The sequence below is a fragment of the Hypanus sabinus genome, chromosome 17 (genome assembly GCF_030144855.1).
Source record: "Hypanus sabinus isolate sHypSab1 chromosome 17, sHypSab1.hap1, whole genome shotgun sequence".
In the NCBI taxonomy this organism is placed as follows: domain Eukaryota; kingdom Metazoa; phylum Chordata; class Chondrichthyes; order Myliobatiformes; family Dasyatidae; genus Hypanus; species Hypanus sabinus.
The window spans coordinates 17,486,434-17,508,590 of NC_082722.1; positions in this window are offsets into that span (position 1 = coordinate 17,486,434).

Sequence of the window (22,157 nt, forward strand, 5' to 3'; positions counted from 1 at the left end):
ACCTGAATTTGCATGGTGATTACTGATTTAAAACCTATAATATGCATTTATACTGCTAAATATATTGATGTTCTTAAGCAGAGTAATTTTCAAACTAGTCAAGGGAGGGAGGCTGGTTTGTGTGATGGATCTGAGTTTGTCTCTTACACTAGATGAGGGTTGTCTGTGTTAAAGAGTTAAGTCACTGAACACAGAATCAGCCATTTCTGCCCACTGTGAATAGCCAAAAAATGTAGACTGTGAGAGTATCTTTCAAATGTAAAAGTCAAAGCAAATTTATTATTGAATACATTTATGTCACCAGATACTACTACTTTGGGATTAATTTTTTTTGGCAGGGATTTATAGAAAATTAAAGAAATACAATAAGAATTCATGAAAAACCTCATACAAAGTCTGACAAACAACCAATGTGCAAAAGAAGATAAATAGTTCAAAAAATAACACTGAGAGCATGAGTTGTAGAGTCATTGAAAGTGAGTCTGCAGGTTGTGGAGCCCTTTCAGAGTTGAGGTGAGTGAAGTTATTCACTCTGGTTCAGAAACCTGAGGCTTGTCGGGTAATCGCTATTCCTGAACCTGGTGGTGTGGGAATGAAGGCTCCTGTACCTCCTTCCCACGGGCAGCAGTGAGAAGAGATCATAGCCTGGATGGTGAGGATCTGAGATGGTAGATTCTGCTTCTTGTGGCAGTGCTCCTCAATAGTGGAACTGGCTTTGCCTGTGATGGATGGGACTTTACTCACCACTTTCTGAAGCTGTATTATGAATAAGTAGCTGTAAAAGACAAATAACTCTGATAATTTAAATGTTCCTCAAACATTTATTTTTTTAATGTGTTTTACATTATGTGACATTTAATCCTGCTCATTATTTTCAAGGCAGGAATATCATAGGGGAGTTAAGCAAAATGCTTACTTGCAGGGAAATTGATTTGGTGACACCACAGTTGCTGCTGTCATCTAACAGAAAGGTTCAATGCAGACCTCAGGTGCTAACTGGGTGGAGCTTACATGTTCTTTCTGCGTGTTCTCTGGTTTCTTCTTACATCCAAAAGACACAGAGTCATAGCATTATTTCTATCTTTGATACCTCTTTTTTTTATCCCTTTCAAGGTTCTTTTGAAGACCTTGACCTGGAGTTAGATGCTGACTTCATTTCTTTGCAGAAATGGGATCCGCTCTCAGGGCTTCACAACCAGCCACTTTTTGATATTCCAGGGATGCGGCCTGGAAGACGAGCATGCCTTCAGGTGCCGGATCTTGGTATTCCAGGGATGCAGATTTGAGGCCAGTGCCATCACCTGATGTGTGGTGGGAGGACACGGAAGATCGAAAGCAGTGAGCTGGCTGCTGGCCGTGTGCCCAGAGACCAAGTTCTTTGGGCACAGAGCTCGGAAAAAGCGATGCAACGGACTTCTAACACATGACTCAGTGAGGTGTTTTGTTATATCTCCCCTCTCACTGTGAAACGGGGACACCTCTTTTTCCCTTATTAGGAGGGGAGAGAGAGAGAGAGAGAGAGAGACAGTATGTCAAATTTCTGGGTGAGCAAGTAGTCTTTGGGGCACTGTGTCTTTATTGATGCTTTGCTGCACACTTGAGTGCTCGGTGGGTTTTTTTTTGATGTTTTTTGATGGTGGGGGGGTCATCACTTTGCTGCTGCTTATGCTTTGGAGGGGGGAGTTTGGGGGGGCTTTGAGGTTCTAACATTTAACTTCATTCATTCTTTGGGGCACTGCTCTGTTTCTGTAGATGTTTGCGAAGAAAAAGAATTTCAGGATGTGTATTGTTATACATTTCTCCGACGTTAAACGTATCTATTGTACAGCATGGAACCAGGTCCTTCGAGTGAAATTGTTGATTACTGTAGGAGTGAATTGCCCAGGAATATAATTAAGGGTAACAAGAATTAAAGAAGAATTGATGTATATGCTTGAAAGTGTGTAAGGCTACAGGGACCTAAGGAAAGAAGGAATGAGACTTCTGGGATTGCTGCCTTAAGAGCCGGCATGCAACTGATGGGCCAAGTGGTCTCTTGTGTTGCTATAAGGTATGAACTGTCTGAATGGACAGGGGAAACCATATTTTTAACCCTGGTTTTCAAAAGGGAATCAGACAACACTTGAAGAGGAGACAAGTGGAGTGTTTTGAGGAAGGCTGGGGTGAGCTTAAGAGAAGGGTAATTTTCTCAGTGAGCCAATGCAGGGCTGATTGTTCTGCGTGACTGAGTCAATGCTGCTAACGTATGTATTAATAATCTCATACATTTGGTGTCCAGCTTTCTTCAGACTGAACAATCATTTGATTTGAGGTGTTATTCCAGTTTTCAAGTCCTGTTCTTGTGCTTAATTGAAAATATATTTGATGCATTTCAGCCTAGGATCTAAATCATAATCTGGGCTGTCACTCTCCCTAATCGAATTCTGCAATATATTGGGAAAAAATTACAGAGGAAAACCTGTAATAAATAAAATACATATATTTTGCCGTTGATAACTACTGTGTGGTTGAGGGGTCAAAGGTGGGCAGTGTGGGGGAGGGGCATCTGCATGTTCAATCATATTTCAGTAAGTTTTATCCTTATAAAATTGCACAGTGAAACAGATGAGAGGAAACAACATTTTGAACAGCTGTACACATTGAACTGGTGTGCTTGTTTATCTGCCATTTATGCCATTCAGTCCACCCCTAAGGAGTTTGATTCAACCACGTTTGATCAACAGTTTATTGAGGCCAAGCCTCTTGGGTCCACTGGCGTTCTTCTCCTATGTATACATATGCATCCACACGGTGCACAGGTGGAAACACAAGTCATGGGTAGAACCTTGTTGACTTCCATCTGCCATGACATTCGGAGTAAAGCTCAAGCTCATGAACCATGGAAATGTTACATCTCTCAGAGCCAGGAGTTGGCATTTTACCCTTTGTTCAAAGCTCAAAGCAGATTTGTTATTGAAGCACATATATGTCACTGTATACTACCTTGAGATTCATTTTCTTGCAGGTATTCACAGGAAAACAATAAATAGAATCAATGAAAAATTACACTCATACAAAGACTGACAAACGAGCAGCGTGCGAAAGGAGGCAAACAGCAAACATAAAAAATAACTAAGGGCATAATATTGAGAACTCAGTTATTTACGGTCAGCAATTGTTACCCATTCCCAATTACCAACGAGAAGCTGCTGGTGAACCATTTACTTGAATTCAAGCAGTCGTTGTGGTGATGGTAATTGAATTGAATTGAATTTATTACTTACATCCTTCATATACATGAGGAGTAAATACCTTTACCATACCACTCCTCAATGTGCAATGTGTAATTATAGTAATTTATAATAAATATTATGTACAACAGGACAGTCAATATAATGTAGAAATACAGTTGTGTCAGCATGAGTTAAGCAGTCTGATGTCCTGGTGGAAAAAGCTGTCCCAGAGCCTGCTGGTCCTGGCTTTTATGTTGCGGTACCGTTTCCCGGATGGTAGCAGCTGGAACAGTTTGTGGCTGGGGGGACTCAGGTCTCCAATGATCCTTCGGACCCTTTTTACACACCTGCTTTAGTAAATATCCTGAATAGTGGGAAGTCCACATCTACAGATGCGCTGGACTGTCTGCACCACTCTCTGCAGAGATCTGCGATTGAGGTAAGTACAGATTAGTTCCTAAACCAGGCAGTGATGCAGCCAGTCAAACTGCTCACAATTGTGCCCCTATAGAAAGTTCTTAGGATTTGGGGGGGTGGGGCATACCAAACTTCTTCAACCATCTGAGGTGTTGTGCCTTTTCACCACACAGCTGATATGCACAGACCTCGGTGTGATCCTCGGTGATGTTTATGCCGAGGCACTTTAAGTTGTTTGCCCTCTTAACCCCAGGTCCATTGACTTATAATCTCGCAATTGTGTTGAATAGAGACTACCAGGATATGGAGTTGTTCTGGTCAATGAAGGAACAGCTAGATACTTCTAGGGGACTTGTAAGGGAACTGGACAATGTAGATAGTTCAACCTGCCTTTGCCCTTCTAGGTAGTAAAGGTTACAGGGTTGAGAGGTGCTGTTGAAAATGCTTGCCGTGCATTTTGTCATTACCACGTGCCAGTGGCTGAGCAAGTAGATCCGTTGGGTGATGAATGGAGTGCCCATCAGATGAGATGGTTGTCCATTCTAGGCAGATGGTGGACGCATCCAGGTGTGGACTTGTTTCAACACACAGATGAGTTGTGACATGCAGACACTGGAGAAACTTGGGTGAGTGAGGATGGGTGTTCACCATCATATACCCAGGCTGCAACCTGTTTCGAAGTATGACAGGATGTTCTTTCAGTTGTTTCACTTCAGCATCAAGTCAGAGGCTGAGCTGTCATGATGTCGGTGCTAATGCCAATGATTGTTAGTGTGGATTCTGTCCTACTGGGGATGGTTGTAGCCTGGCACTTTCATGGTATGGGTGAGACAGCTCTACATGGCCTAAATTCCGTCCCTGCTTGTTGCTTCCTTGTCTGAAGAAAGGTGGTTAGAATTGGGCATGGTCTGTCTTCTCCAGACTTGAATTCATGAATTCACCTGACTTGCCGAATGACTTTATCTGACCTTTGAAGGAAACATAGAAATGGGCATTTTGGTCAGAATTTTCAAGTTGGGCCAACAGGTTGGGTTCACCGGTAATAACTTCAAAGTGGAGCCTATTGAGGAAGTGAATGAAGAGCGTGCGCTTGACACTTGATTGCATTGCCTAGCTTGTGGAATTTGGTGCTTTACTCATAATGGATCGAGGCTTTAATGAGCTTGGTTGCAGGGTGGTGCAGATGGAATCTGAACTGAGGGCAAATGAACAGATTATTGAGTGGATAGTACTTGATAGCAAGTAGACATTTCCCAACAGACCACTAATGACAGAGAGTAGACAGATAGGCCTGATAATTGGCCAAATTCGACTACAGGTTGTACCTGGATAATGTTCCACTTCGGTAGATGTCGATGTGTTCTGAATCAGCTTTCTAACTGCAGGGTTAGATCTGCAACCCCTGAATAGCTCAGCATCTGTTTACTGTTCCACAATTGCCACCTCTACCACGAAACAAAGTTTGCTATGCAGCTGAGGCCCACTGCAAGTGTTTACCAAAGGATAATGATTGTGCAAATCGCACCTCCCAAAGGGGGAAAAGAGTTCATGTCTTCAGCACATGCCATGCTTAATGGACCTTCACATGATGAGGCACACAACTCCAGCAAAGCTTCTCATCATTTACTGGCAGGATCAAGCGAGTGACTGGCTCAATTAAGCAGGCAGGTGAAGAAGCACCCACCCACCCCCAGGATAGGATTTCCTGTGCTGGATTGAGCAGAAATGCAACAGATCCTTTCCCAAATTAAAATGCCTCTCTCCCTTACAGTATCAGCTCTACACTATGGGCTCTGTAAGCTCATGTCGTCTTCTGCAGTGGAGATAATTCATGGAGAACATTGCATGTTGCATTTCAGTACAGTTCCACTGTGTATGTTTCTCACGTTATTGTAAAATGAATAGAATCATTTCGTGAAACATAAACAACATTTTCCAATCTATAGTAGCTGCTGATCATGAGATTGCATTGTTCAAACTCAACAGGAGTGCAGAAACAAATAGAAAACTGCCAGAGTTCTGAACAATAAACCAATAACTATAAACAATAAAACAATAACCATTTAACAAATTTCATGACACATACCGTTGTTCATTAACCTGATTCTGATAACTTCAAGGAATCAGAAAAAAATAAACTTAGAAAATGGAAACTAACGCCAAATCCAAAAACTTCTGCACGAATCCACTTGGAAATCTAAGTTATACAATAGGGATTGCTTTTTCCCTCGGCAGTGTATGAAGAGCTAAAGTTTCTGTGATGCACTCAGTGGCCACTGAGTGATTAGCAGGGGCTACCTTATTTATATCAAATCTGCCAATCACGTGCATAAAAATATGCAGACGTTCTCAAAAGGTTCAATTATTTTTTCAGACCAAACCTCAGAATAGGGAAGAAATGTGACCTAAGTGACTTGGACTGTGGAATGATGGTTGGTGCCAGGTAGGGTGGTTTGAGTATTCAGAAACTGCTGATCTCCTGGAATTTCCATACCTAACTAATGAAAAGACTCTTGGCAGTGTGGAGGATCAGAGGGATCTTGAGGTCCGAGTCCAGTGGCCACTCAAAGCTGCTACACAGGCTGACTCTGTGGTTAAGAAGGCACGTGTGCATTGGCCTTCATCAAATGCGGGATTGAGTTTAAGAGTTGAGAGATAATGTTGCAGCTATATAGGCCCCTGGTCAGACGCCACTTGGAGTACTGTGCTCAGTTCTAGTCACCTCACTACAGGAAGGATGTGGAAACAATAGAAAAAGTGCAGAGGATGTTACAAGGATGTTGCCTGGATTGGGGAGCATGCCTTATGAGAATAGGTTGAGTGAACTTGGCCTTTTCTCCTTGGAGTGACGGAGGATGAGAGGTGACCTGATAGAGATGTATAAAATGATGAGAGGCATTGATCATGTGGATAGTCAGAGGCTTTTTCCCAGGGCTGAAATGGTTAGCACAAGAGTTCACAATTTTAATGTGCTTGGAAGTAGGTACAGAGCAGATGTTAGGGGTAACTTTTTTACTCAGAAAGTGGTGAGTGTGTGGAATGGGCTGCCAGCAACAGTGGTGGAGGCAGATACGATAGGATCTTTTAAGAGACTCCTGGACAGATATATGGAGCTTAGAAATGACATTCTGAGGTGGATCTTTGGACATTGTGTTAGCCAGAATCAAAGGCAACGCAGCCCAGGGTACACAATGAGGTAAAAATAATATATTTCAGTAGCCCTTTTCACAGTTTCAGAACATTACACGCAATTTACAATCAATGTAATTGTTACAAGGGAGCGTTGGGAGAGGACCCAAGTACAGGACACAGACACAGAGGCAGAATAAACAGAACGGTGTTTATTGATAATTACTAAGAAGGCCAGGGAGTGAGGACAAAAATGTCAACATGGATGTAAACATTGGATAACAAACTGATAAAACCTGGACTAGGACTTGGACTCGGACTTGACTAAGACTCGGAACTTGGATCTTGACTTGGACTCGGAACTTGATGGGGACTCAGCCTATAACTAGAACATGGAGACTGTAACTGGAACACGAAGCCTGGAACTGGAAAACGTAGTCTGAAACTAGAACATGGAGCCTGGAACTGTAAAACAAAGCCTGGAACTGGAACGTGTAGCCTGGAACTGGGACACGTAGCCTGGAACTGGAAAATGAAGCCTGGAATTGGAACACGTAGCCTGGAACTGGAAAATGAAGCCTGGAATTGGAACACGTAGCCTGGAAATGAAACACGAAGCCTGGAACTGGAACACGAAGCCTGGAACTGGAAAATGAAGCCTGGAACTGGAACACGAAGCCTGGAACTGGAAAACGAAGCCTGGAACTGGAACACGTAGCCTGGAACTGGAAAACAAAGCCTGGAACTGGAACACGAAGCCTGGAACTGGAACATGAAGCCTGGAATTGGAACACAAAGCCTGGAAATGGAAAATGAAGTCTGGAACTGGAACACGAAGCCTGGAACTGGAAAACGTAGTCTGAAACTAGAACATGGAGCCTGGAACTGTAAAACAAAGCCTGGAACTGGAATGTGTAGCCTGGAACTGGGACACGTAGCCTGGAACTGGAAAATGAAGCCTGGAATTGGAACACGTAGCCTGGAACTGGAAAATGAAGCCTGGAATTGGAACACGTAGCCTGGAACTGAAACACGAAGCCTGGAACTGGAACACGAAGCCTGGAACTGGAAAATGAAGCCTGGAACTGGAACATGAAGCCTGGAACTGGAAAACGAAGCCTGGAACTGGAACACGTAGCCTGGAACTGGAAAACAAAGCCTGGAACTGGAACACGAAGCCTGGAACTGGAACACGAAGCCTGGAACTGGAACACAAAGCCTGGAAATGGAAAATGAAGCCTGGAACTGGAACACGAAGCCTGAAACTGGAAAATGAAGCCCGGAACTGGAAAACATAGCCTGGAACTGCAACACGAAGCCTGGAATTGAAACACAAAGCCTGGAACTGGAAAATGAAGCCTGGAATGGGAACACGAAGTCCGGAACTGGAAAACAAAGCCTGGAATTGGAACACGAAGCCTGGAATTGGAACACGAAGCCTGGAATTAGAAAATGGAGCCTGGAACTGGAAAACGTAGCCTGGAACTGGAAAACGAAGACTGGAACTGGAACACAAAGCCTAGAATTGGAACACGAAGCCTAGAATTGGAAAATGAAGCCTGGAATTGGAAAACGAAGCCTGGAACTGGGACACGTAGCCTGGAACTGGAAAATGAAGCCTGGAATTGGAACACGAAGCCTGGAATTGGAACACGTAGCCTAGAACAGGAAAATGAAGCCTGGAATTGGAACACATAGCCTGGAATTGGAACACGTAGCCTGGAAATGGAAAATGAAGCCTGGAATTGGAAAATGAAGCCTGGAATTGGAACACGAAGCCCGGAATTGGAAAACAAAGCCTGGAACTGGAAAACGAAGCCTGGAATTGGAACACAAAGCCTGGAATTGGAACACGTAGCCTGGAATTGGAACATGTAGCCTGGAACTGGAAAATGAAGCCTGGAATTGGAACACATAGCCTGGAACTGTAAAACAAAGCCTGGAACTGGAAAATGAAGACTGGAATTGGAAAATGAAGCCTGGAATTGGAACACGAAGCCCGGAATTGGAAAACAAAGCCTGGAACTGGAAAATGAACCCTGGAAATGGAAAATGAAGCCTGGAATTGGAACACGTACCCTGGAACTGGAACACGAAGCCTGGAATTGGAAAATGAAGCCTGGAATTGGAACACATAGCCTGGAATTGGAACACATAGCCTGGAACTGGAAAATGAAGCCTGGAACTGGAACACATAGCCTGGAATTGGAACACATAGCCTGGAAATGGAAAATGAAGCCTGGAATTGGAACACGTAGCCTGGAACTGGAAAATGAAGCCTGGAACTGGAACATGAAGCCTGGAAATGGAACACGAAGCCTGGAATTGGAAAACGAAGCCTGGAATTGGAAAACAAAGCCTGGAACTGGAGCAGAAAGACTGGAACTGGGACACGAAGCCTGGAATTGGAAAACGAAGTCTGGAATTGGAAAACGTAGCCTGGAACTGGAAAACAAAGCCTGGAACTGGAAAACGAAGCCTGGAACTGGAAAACAAAGCCTGGAACTGGAAAACAAAGCCCGGAACTGGAAAATGAAGCCTGAAATTGGAACACGAAGCCTGGAATTGGAAACGAAGCCCAGAACGGGAAAACGAAGCCTGGAATTGGAAAATGAAGCCTGGAACTGGAAAATGTTGTCTGGAACTGGAACATTGGGCCTGAAACTGTAAAACAAAGCCTGGAACTGGAACGCATAGCCTGGAACTGGAAAACGAAGACTGGAACTGGAAAACGAAGCCTGGAATTGGAAAATGAAGCCTGGAATTGGAACACGAAGCCTGGAACTGGAAAACGAAGACTGGAATTGGAAAACGAAGACTGGAACTGGAACACGAAGCCTAGAATTGGAACACGAAGCCTGGAACTGGAAAATGAAGCCTGGAATTGGAACACGAAGTCTGGAACTGGAAAACAAAGCCTGGAATTGGAACACGAAGCCTGGAATTGGAACACGAAGCCTGGAATTAGAAAATGGAGACTGGAACGGGAAAACGTAGCCTGGAACTGGAAAACAAAGCCTGGAACTGGAAAACAAAGCCTGGAACTGGAAAATGAAGCCTGAAATTGGAACACAAAGCCTGGAATTGGAAACAAAGCCTAGAACGGGAAAACGAAGCCTGGAATTGGAAAATGAAGCCTGGAACTGGAAAATGTTGTCTGGAACTGGAACATGGAGCCTGGAACTGTAAAACAAAGCCTGGAACTGGAACACGTAGCCTGGAACTGGAAAACGAAGACTGGAACTGGAAAACGAAGCCTGGAATTGGAAAATGAAGCCTGGAAATGGAACACGAAGCCTGGAACTGGAAAACGAAGACTGTAATTGGAAAATGAAGCCTGGAATTGGAACACGAAGCCTGGAATTGGAACACGTAGCCTGGAATTGGAACACGTAGCCTAGAACTGGAAAATGAAGCCTGGAATTGGAACACATAGCCTGGAATTGATACACGTAGCCTGGAAATGGAAAATGAAGCCTGGAATTGGAAAATGAAGCCTGGAATTGGAACACGAAGCCCGGAATTGGAAAACAAAGCCTGGAACTGGAAAACGAAGCCTGGAATTGGAACACAAAGCCTGTAATTGGAACACGTAGCCTGGAATTGGAACATGTAGCCTGGAACTGGAAAATGAAGCATGGAATTGGAACACATAGCCTGGAATTGGAACACGTAGCCTGGAAATGGAAAACAAAGCCTGGAACTGGAACACGTAGCCTGGAACTGGAAAACGAAGACTGGAACTGGAAAACGAAGCCTGGAATTGGAAAATGAAGCCTGGAAATGGAACACGAAGCCTGGAACTGGAAAACGAAGACTGTAATTGGAAAATGAAGCCTGGAATTGGAACACGAAGCCTGGAATTGGAACACGTAGCCTGGAATTGGAACACGTAGCCTAGAACTGGAAAATGAAGCCTGGAATTGGAACACATAGCCTGGAATTGATACACGTAGCCTGGAAATGGAAAATGAAGCCTGGAATTGGAAAATGAAGCCTGGAATTGGAACACGAAGCCCGGAATTGGAAAACAAAGCCTGGAACTGGAAAACGAAGCCTGGAATTGGAACACAAAGCCTGTAATTGGAACACGTAGCCTGGAATTGGAACATGTAGCCTGGAACTGGAAAATGAAGCATGGAATTGGAACACATAGCCTGGAATTGGAACACGTAGCCTGGAAATGGAAAATGAAGCCTGGAATTGGAACACGTAGCCTGGAATTGGAACACGTAGCCTGGAACTGGAAAATGAAGCCTGGAACTGGAACACATAGCCTGGAATTGGAACACGTAGCCTGGAAATGGAAAATGAAGCCTGGAATTGGAACACGTAGCCTGGAACTGGAAAATGAAGCCTGGAACTGGAACATGAAGCCTGGAAATGGAACACGAAGCCTGGAATTGGACCACGAAGCCTGGAAATGGAACACGAAGCCTGGAATTGGAAAACAAAGCCTGGAACTGGAGCACAAAGACTGGAACTGGGACACGAAGCCTGGAATTGGAAAACGAAGCCTGTAATTGGAACACGTAGCCTGGAATTGGAACATGTAGCCTGGAACTGGAAAATGAAGCATGGAATTGGAACACATAGCCTGGAATTGGAACACGTAGCCTGGAAATGGAAAATGAAGCCTGGAATTGGAACACGTAGCCTGGAATTGGAACACGTAGCCTGGAACTGGAAAATGAAGCCTGGAACTGGAACACATAGCCTGGAATTGGAACACGTAGCCTGGAAATGGAAAATGAAGCCTGGAATTGGAACACGAAGCCTGGAATTAGAAAATGGAGACTGGAACTGGAAAACGTAGCCTGGAACTGGAAAACAAAGCCTGGAACTGGAAAACAAAGCCTGGAACTGGAAAATGAAGCCTGAAATTGGAACACAAAGCCTGGAATTGGAAACAAAGCCTAGAACGGGAAAACGAAGCCTGGAATTGGAAAATGAAGCCTGGAACTGGAAAATGTTGTCTGGAACTGGAACTTGGAGCCTGGAACTGTAAAACAAAGCCTGGAACTGGAACACGTAGCCTGGAACTGGAAAACGAAGACTGGAACTGGAAAACGAAGCCTGGAATTGGAAAATGAAGCCTGGAAATGGAACACGAAGCCTGGAACTGGAAAACGAAGACTGTAATTGGAAAATGAAGCCTGGAATTGGAACACGAAGCCTGGAATTGGAACACGTAGCCTGGAATTGGAACACGTAGCCTAGAACTGGAAAATGAAGCCTGGAATTGGAACACATAGCCTGGAATTGATACACGTAGCCTGGAAATGGAAAATGAAGCCTGGAATTGGAAAATGAAGCCTGGAATTGGAACACGAAGCCCGGAATTGGAAAACAAAGCCTGGAACTGGAAAACGAAGCCTGGAATTGGAACACAAAGCCTGTAATTGGAACACGTAGCCTGGAATTGGAACATGTAGCCTGGAACTGGAAAATGAAGCATGGAATTGGAACACATAGCCTGGAATTGGAACACGTAGCCTGGAAATGGAAAACAAAGCCTGGAACTGGAACACGTAGCCTGGAACTGGAAAACGAAGACTGGAACTGGAAAACGAAGCCTGGAATTGGAAAATGAAGCCTGGAAATGGAACACGAAGCCTGGAACTGGAAAACGAAGACTGGAATTGGAAAATGAAGCCTGAAATTGGAACACGAAGCCTGGAATTGGAACACGTAGCCTGAAATTGGAACACGTAGCCTAGAACTGGAAAATGAAGCCTGGAATTGGAACACATAGCCTGGAATTGATACACGTAGCCTGGAAATGGAAAATGAAGCCTGGAATTGGAAAATGAAGCCTGGAATTGGAACACGTAGCCTGGAACTGGAAAATGAAGCCTGGAACTGGAACACATAGCCTGGAATTGGAACACGTAGCCTGGAAATGGAAAATGAAGCCTGGAATTGGAACACGTAGCCTGGAACTGGAAAATGAAGCCTGGAACTGGAACACGAAGCCTGGAATTGGAACACGAAGCCTGGAAATGGAACACGAAGCCTGGAATTGGAAAACAAAGCATGGAACTGGAAAACGAAGCCTGGAATTGGAACACTGAGCCTGGAACTGGAACACGAAGCCTGGAATTGGAAAACAAAGCCTGGAACTGGAGCACAAAGACTGGAACTGGGACACGAAGCCTGGAATTGGAAAACGAAGTCTGGAATTGGAAAATGAAGCCTGGAATTGGAACACGAAGCCCGGAATTGGAAAACAAAGCCTGGAACTGGAAAACGAAGCCTGGAATTGGAACACAAAGCCTGTAATTGGAACACGTAGCCTGGAATTGGAACATGTAGCCTGGAACTGGAAAATGAAGCATGGAATTGGAACACATAGCCTGGAATTGGAACACGTAGCCTGGAAATGGAAAATGAAGCCTGGAATTGGAACACGTAGCCTGGAATTGGAACACGTAGCCTGGAACTGGAAAATGAAGCCTGGAACTGGAACACATAGCCTGGAATTGGAACACGTAGCCTGGAAATGGAAAATGAAGCCTGGAATTGGAACACGTAGCCTGGAACTGGAAAATGAAGCCTGGAACTGGAACATGAAGCCTGGAAATGGAACACGAAGCCTGGAATTGGAACACGAAGCCTGGAAATGGAACACGAAGCCTGGAATTGGAAAACAAAGCCTGGAACTGGAAAACGAAGCCTGGAATTGGAACACTGAGCCTGGAACTGGAACACGAAGCCTGGAATTGGAAAACAAAGCCTGGAACTGGAGCACAAAGACTGGAACTGGGACACGAAGCCTGGAATTGGAAAACGAAGCCTGGAATTAGAAAATGGAGCCTGGAACTGGAAAACGTAGCCTGGAACTGGAAAACAAAGCCTGGAACTGGAAAAAGAAGCCTGGAACTGGAAAACAAAGCCTGGAACTGGAAAACAAAGCCTGGAACTGGAAAATGAAGCCTGAAATTGGAACACGAAGCCTGGAATTGGAAACGAAGCCTAGAACGGGAAAACGAAGCCTGGAATTGGAACATGGAGCCTGGAACTGGAAAATGTTGTCTGGAACTGGAACATCGAGACTGGAACTGTAAAACAAAGCCTGGAACTGGAACGCATAGCCTGCAACTGGAAAACGAAGACTGGAACTGGAAAACGAAGCCTGGAATTGGAACACGAAGCCTGGAATTGGAACACGTAGCCTGGAATTGGAACACGTAGCCTAGAACTGGAAAATGAAGCCTGGAATTGGAACACATAGCCTGGAATTGGAACACGTAGCCTGGAAATGGAAAATGAAGCCTGGAATTGGAAAATGAAGCCTGGAATTGGAACACGAAGCCCGGAATTGGAAAACAAAGCCTGGAACTGGAAAACGAAGCCTGGAATTGGAACACAAAGCCTGGAATTGGAACACGTAGCCTGGAATTGGAACATGTAGCCTGGAACTGGAAAATGAAGCCTGGAATTGGAACACATAGCCTGGAACTGTAAAACAAAGCCTGGAACTGGAACGCGTAGCCTGGAACTGGAAAACGAAGACTGGAACTGGAATTCAAAGCCTGGAATTGGAAAATGAAGCCTGGAAATGGAACACGAAGCCTGGAACTGGAAAACGAAGACTGGAACTGGAACACAAAGCCTAGAATTGGAACACGAAGCCTGGAATTGGAAAATGAAGCCTGGAATTGGAACACGAAGCCTGGAACTGGGACACGTAGCCTGGAACTGGAAAATGAAGCCTGGAATTGGAACACGAAGCCTGGAATTGGAACACGTAGCCTGGAATTGGAACACGTAGCCTAGAACTGGAAAATGAAGCCTGGAATTAGAACACATAGCCTGGAATTGGAACACGTAGCCTGGAAATGGAAAATGAAGCCTGGAATTCGAAAATGAAGCCTGGAATTGGAAAACGAAGACTGGAACTGGAACACAAAGCCTAGAATTGGAACACGAAGCCTGGAATTGGAAAATGAAGCCTGGAATTGGAACACGAAGCCTGGAAATGGAAAATGAAGCCTGGAATTGGAACACGTAGCCTGGAACTGGAAAATGAAGCCTGGAACTGGAACATGAAGCCTGGAAATGGAACACGAAGCCTGGAATTGGAAAACGAAGCCTGGAATTGGAAAACAAAGCCTGGAACTGGAGCACAAAGACTGGAACTGGGACACGAAGCCTGGAATTGGAAAACGAAGTCTGGAATTGGAAAACGTAGCCTGGAACTGGAAAACAAAGCCTGGAACTGGAAAACGAAGCCTGGAACTGGAAAACAAAGCCTGGAACTGGAAAACAAAGCCCGGAACTGGAAAATGAAGCCTGAAATTGGAACACGAAGCCTGGAATTGGAAACGAAGCCCAGAACGGGAAAACGAAGCCTGGAATTGGAAAATGAAGCCTGGAACTGGAAAATGTTGTCTGGAACTGGAACATTGGGCCTGAAACTGTAAAACAAAGCCTGGAACTGGAACGCATAGCCTGGAACTGGAAAACGAAGACTGGAACTGGAAAACGAAGCCTGGAATTGGAAAATGAAGCCTGGAATTGGAACACGAAGCCTGGAACTGGAAAACGAAGACTGGAATTGGAAAACGAAGACTGGAACTGGAACACGAAGCCTAGAATTGGAACACGAAGCCTGGAATTGGAAATTGAAGCCTGGAACTGCAACACGAAGCCTGGAATTGAAACACAAAGCCTGGAACTGGAAAATGAAGCCTGGAATTGGAACACGAAGTCTGGAACTGGAAAACAAAGCCTGGAATTGGAACACGAAGCCTGGAATTGGAACACGAAGCCTGGAATTAGAAAATGGAGACTGGAACTGGAAAACGTAGCCTGGAACTGGAAAACAAAGCCTGGAACTGGAAAACAAAGCCTGGAACTGGAAAATGAAGCCTGAAATTGGAACACAAAGCCTGGAATTGGAAACAAAGCCTAGAACGGGAAAACGAAGCCTGGAATTGGAAAATGAAGCCTGGAACTGGAAAATGTTGTCTGGAACTGGAACATGGAGCCTGGAACTGTAAAACATAGCCTGGAACTGGAACACGTAGCCTGGAACTGGAAAACGAAGACTGGAACTGGAAAACGAAGCCTGGAATTGGAAAATGAAGCCTGGAAATGGAACACGAAGCCTGGAACTGGAAAACGAAGACTGGAATTGGAAAATGAAGCCTGGAATTGGAACACGAAGCCTGGAATTGGAACACGTAGCCTGGAATTGGAACACGTAGCCTAGAACTGGAAAATGAAGCCTGGAATTGGAACACATAGCCTGGAATTGATACACGTAGCCTGGAAATGGAAAATGAAGCCTGGAATTGGAAAATGAAGCCTGGAATTGGAACACGAAGCCCGGAATTGGAAAACAAAGCCTGGAACTGGAAAACGAAGCCTGGAATTGGAACACAAAGCCTGTAATTGGAACACGTAGCCTGGAATTGGAACATGTAGCCTGGAACTGGAAAATGAAGCATGGAATTGGAACACATAGCCTGGAATTGGAACACGTAGCCTGGAAATGGAAAACAAAGCCTGGAACTGGAACACGTAGCCTGGAACTGGAAAACGAAGACTGGAACTGGAAAACGAAGCCTGGAATTGGAAAATGAAGCCTGGAAATGGAACACGAAGCCTGGAACTGGAAAACGAAGAGTGGAATTGGAAAATGAAGCCTGGAATTGGAACACGAAGCCTGGAATTGGAACACGTAGCCTGGAATTGGAACACGTAGCCTAGAACTGGAAAATGAAGCCTGGAATTGGAACACATAGCCTGGAATTGATACACGTAGCCTGGAAATGGAAAATGAAGCCTGGAATTGGAACACGAAGCCCGGAATTGGAAAACAAAGCCTGGAACTGGAAAACGAAGCCTGGAATTGGAACACAAAGCCTGTAATTGGAACACGTAGCCTGGAATTGGAACATGTAGCCTGGAACTGGAAAATGAAGCATGGAATTGGAACACATAGCCTGGAATTGGAACACGTAGCCTGGAAATGGAAAATGAAGCCTGGAATTGGAACACGTAGCCTGGAATTGGAACACGTAGCCTGGAACTGGAAAATGAAGCCTGGAACTGGAACACATAGCCTGGAATTGGAACACGTAGCCTGGAAATGGAAAATGAAGCCTGGAATTGGAACACGTAGCCTGGAACTGGAAAATGAAGCCTGGAATTGGAACACGAAGCCTGGAAATGGAACACGTAGCCTGGAAATGGAAAATGAAGCCTGGAATTGGAACACGTAGCCTGGAATTGGAAAATGAAGCCTGGAATTGGAACACGTAGCCTGGAATTGGAACACGTAGCCTGGAACTGGAAAATGAAGCCTGGAACTGGAACACATAGCCTGGAATTGGAACACGTAGCCTGGAAATGGAAAATGAAGCCTGGAATTGGAACACGTAGCCTGGAACTGGAAAATGAAGCCTGGAACTGGAACATGAAGCCTGGAAATGGAACACGAAGCCTGGAATTGGAACACGAAGCCTGGAAATGGAACACGAAGCCTGGAATTGGAAAACAAAGCCTGGAACTGGAAAACGAAGCCTGGAATTGGAACACTGAGCCTGGAACTGGAACACGAAGCCTGCAATTGGAAAACAAAGCCTGGAACTGGAGCACAAAGACTGGAACTGGGACACGAAGCCTGGAATTGGAAAACGAAGCCTGGAATTAGAAAATGGAGCCTGGAACTGGAAAACGTAGCCTGGAACTGGAAAACAAAGCCTGGAACTGGAAAAAGAAGCCTGGAACTGGAAAACAAAGCCTGGAACTGGAAAACAAAGCCTGGAACTGGAAAATGAAGCCTGAAATTGGAACACGAAGCCTGGAATTGGAAACGAAGCCTAGAACGGGAAAACGAAGCCTGGAATTGGAACATGGAGCCTGGAACTGGAAAATGTTGTCTGGAACTGGAACATCGAGACTGGAACTGTAAAACAAAGCCTGGAACTGGAACGCATAGCCTGCAACTGGAAAACGAAGACTGGAACTGGAAAACGAAGCCTGGAATTGGAACACGAAGCCTGGAATTGGAACACGTAGCCTGGAATTGGAACACGTAGCCTAGAACTGGAAAATGAAGCCTGGAATTGGAACACATAGCCTGGAATTGGAACACGTAGCCTGGAAATGGAAAATGAAGCCTGGAATTGGAAAATGAAGCCTGGAATTGGAACACGAAGCCCGGAATTGGAAAACAAAGCCTGGAACTGGAAAACGAAGCCTGGAATTGGAACACAAAGCCTGGAATTGGAACACGTAGCCTGGAATTGGAACATGTAGCCTGGAACTGGAAAATGAAGCCTGGAATTGGAACACATAGCCTGGAACTGTAAAACAAAGCCTGGAACTGGAACGCGTAGCCTGGAACTGGAAAACGAAGACTGGAACTGGAATTCAAAGCCTGGAATTGGAAAATGAAGCCTGGAAATGGAACACGAAACCTGGAACTGGAAAACGAAGACTGGAACTGGAACACAAAGCCTAGAATTGGAACACGAAGCCTGGAATTGGAAAATGAAGCCTGGAATTGGAACACGAAGCCTGGAACTGGGACACGTAGCCTGGAACTGGAAAATGAAGCCTGGAATTGGAACACGAAGCCTGGAATTGGAACACGTAGCCTGGAATTGGAACACGTAGCCTAGAACTGGAAAATGAAGCCTGGAATTAGAACACATAGCCTGGAATTGGAACACGTAGCCTGGAAATGGAAAATGAAGCCTGGAATTCGAAAATGAAGCCTGGAATTGGAAAACGAAGACTGGAACTGGAACACAAAGCCTAGAATTGGAACACGAAGCCTGGAATTGGAAAATGAAGCCTGGAATTGGAACACGAAGCCTGGAAATGGAAAATGAAGCCTGGAATTGGAACACGTAGCCTGGAACTGGAAAATGAAGCCTGGAACTGGAACATGAAGCCTGGAAATGGAACACGAAGCCTGGAATTGGAAAACGAAGCCTGGAATTGGAAAACAAAGCCTGGAACTGGAGCACAAAGACTGGAACTGGGACACGAAGCCTGGAATTGGAAAACGAAGTCTGGAATTGGAAAACGTAGCCTGGAACTGGAAAACAAAGCCTGGAACTGGAAAACGAAGCCTGGAACTGGAAAACAAAGCCTGGAACTGGAAAACAAAGCCCGGAACTGGAAAATGAAGCCTGAAATTGGAACACGAAGCCTGGAATTGGAAACGAAGCCCAGAACGGGAAAACGAAGCCTGGAATTGGAAAATGAAGCCTGGAACTGGAAAATGTTGTCTGGAACTGGAACATTGGGCCTGAAACTGTAAAACAAAGCCTGGAACTGGAACGCATAGCCTGGAACTGGAAAACGAAGACTGGAACTGGAAAACGAAGCCTGGAATTGGAAAATGAAGCCTGGAATTGGAACACGAAGCCTGGAACTGGAAAACGAAGACTGGAATTGGAAAACGAAGACTGGAACTGGAACACGAAGCCTAGAATTGGAACACGAAGCCTGGAATTGGAAATTGAAGCCTGGAACTGCAACACGAAGCCTGGAATTGAAACACAAAGCCTGGAACTGGAAAATGAAGCCTGGAATTGGAACACGAAGTCTGGAACTGGAAAACAAAGCCTGGAATTGGAACACGAAGCCTGGAATTGGAACACGAAGCCTGGAATTAGAAAATGGAGACTGGAACTGGAAAACGTAGCCTGGAACTGGAAAACAAAGCCTGGAACTGGAAAACAAAGCCTGGAACTGGAAAATGAAGCCTGAAATTGGAACACAAAGCCTGGAATTGGAAACAAAGCCTAGAACGGGAAAACGAAGCCTGGAATTGGAAAATGAAGCCTGGAACTGGAAAATGTTGTCTGGAACAGGAACATGGAGCCTGGAACTGTAAAACATAGCCTGGAACTGGAACACGTAGCCTGGAACTGGAAAACGAAGACTGGAACTGGAAAACGAAGCCTGGAATTGGAAAATGAAGCCTGGAAATGGAACACGAAGCCTGGAACTGGAAAACGAAGACTGGAATTGGAAAATGAAGCCTGGAATTGGAACACGAAGCCTGGAATTGGAACACGTAGCCTGGAATTGGAACACGTAGCCTAGAACTGGAAAATGAAGCCTGGAATTGGAACACATAGCCTGGAATTGATACACGTAGCCTGGAAATGGAAAATGAAGCCTGGAATTGGAAAATGAAGCCTGGAATTGGAACACGAAGCCCGGAATTGGAAAACAAAGCCTGGAACTGGAAAACGAAGCCTGGAATTGGAACACAAAGCCTGTAATTGGAACACGTAGCCTGGAATTGGAACATGTAGCCTGGAACTGGAAAATGAAGCATGGAATTGGAACACATAGCCTGGAATTGGAACACGTAGCCTGGAAATGGAAAACAAAGCCTGGAACTGGAACACGTAGCCTGGAACTGGAAAACGAAGACTGGAACTGGAAAACGAAGCCTGGAATTGGAAAATGAAGCCTGGAAATGGAACACGAAGCCTGGAACTGGAAAACGAAGAGTGGAATTGGAAAATGAAGCCTGGAATTGGAACACGAAGCCTGGAATTGGAACACGTAGCCTGGAATTGGAACACGTAGCCTAGAACTGGAAAATGAAGCCTGGAATTGGAACACATAGCCTGGAATTGATACACGTAGCCTGGAAATGGAAAATGAAGCCTGGAATTGGAACACGAAGCCCGGAATTGGAAAACAAAGCCTGGAACTGGAAAACGAAGCCTGGAATTGGAACACAAAGCCTGTAATTGGAACACGTAGCCTGGAATTGGAACATGTAGCCTGGAACTGGAAAATGAAGCATGGAATTGGAACACATAGCCTGGAATTGGAACACGTAGCCTGGAAATGGAAAATGAAGCCTGGAATTGGAACACGTAGCCTGGAATTGGAACACGTAGCCTGGAACTGGAAAATGAAGCCTGGAACTGGAACACATAGCCTGGAATTGGAACACGTAGCCTGGAAATGGAAAATGAAGCCTGGAATTGGAACACGTAGCCTGTAACTGGAAAATGAAGCCTGGAACTGGAACATGAAGCCTGGAAATGGAACACGAAGCCTGGAATTGGAACACGAAGCCTGGAAATGGAACACGAAGCCTGGAATTGGAAAACAAAGCCTGGAACTGGAAAACGAAGCCTGGAATTGGAACACTGAGCCTGGAATTGGAAATTGAAGCCTGGAACTGCAACACGAAGCCTGGAATTGAAACACAAAGCCTGGAACTGGAAAATGAAGCCTGGAATTGGAACACGAAGTCTGGAACTGGAAAACAAAGCCTGGAATTGGAACACGAAGCCTGGAATTGGAACACGAAGCCTGGAATTAGAAAATGGAGACTGGAACTGGAAAACGTAGCCTGGAACTGGAAAACAAAGCCTGGAACTGGAAAACAAAGCCTGGAACTGGAAAATGAAGCCTGAAATTGGAACACAAAGCCTGGAATTGGAAACAAAGCCTAGAACGGGAAAACGAAGCCTGGAATTGGAAAATGAAGCCTGGAACTGGAAAATGTTGTCTGGAACTGGAACATGGAGCCTGGAACTGTAAAACATAGCCTGGAACTGGAACACGTAGCCTGGAACTGGAAAACGAAGACTGGAACTGGAAAACGAAGCCTGGAATTGGAAAATGAAGCCTGGAAATGGAACACGAAGCCTGGAACTGGAAAACGAAGACTGGAATTGGAAAATGAAGCCTGGAATTGGAACACGAAGCCTGGAATTGGAACACGTAGCCTGGAATTGGAACACGTAGCCTAGAACTGGAAAATGAAGCCTGGAATTGGAACACATAGCCTGGAATTGATACACGTAGCCTGGAAATGGAAAATGAAGCCTGGAATTGGAAAATGAAGCCTGGAATTGGAACACGAAGCCCGGAATTGGAAAACAAAGCCTGGAACTGGAAAACGAAGCCTGGAATTGGAACACAAAGCCTGTAATTGGAACACGTAGCCTGGAATTGGAACATGTAGCCTGGAACTGGAAAATGAAGCATGGAATTGGAACACATAGCCTGGAATTGGAACACGTAGCCTGGAAATGGAAAACAAAGCCTGGAACTGGAACACGTAGCCTGGAACTGGAAAACGAAGACTGGAACTGGAAAACGAAGCCTGGAATTGGAAAATGAAGCCTGGAAATGGAACACGAAGCCTGGAACTGGAAAACGAAGAGTGGAATTGGAAAATGAAGCCTGGAATTGGAACACGAAGCCTGGAATTGGAACACGTAGCCTGGAATTGGAACACGTAGCCTAGAACTGGAAAATGAAGCCTGGAATTGGAACACATAGCCTGGAATTGATACACGTAGCCTGGAAATGGAAAATGAAGCCTGGAATTGGAACACGAAGCCCGGAATTGGAAAACAAAGCCTGGAACTGGAAAACGAAGCCTGGAATTGG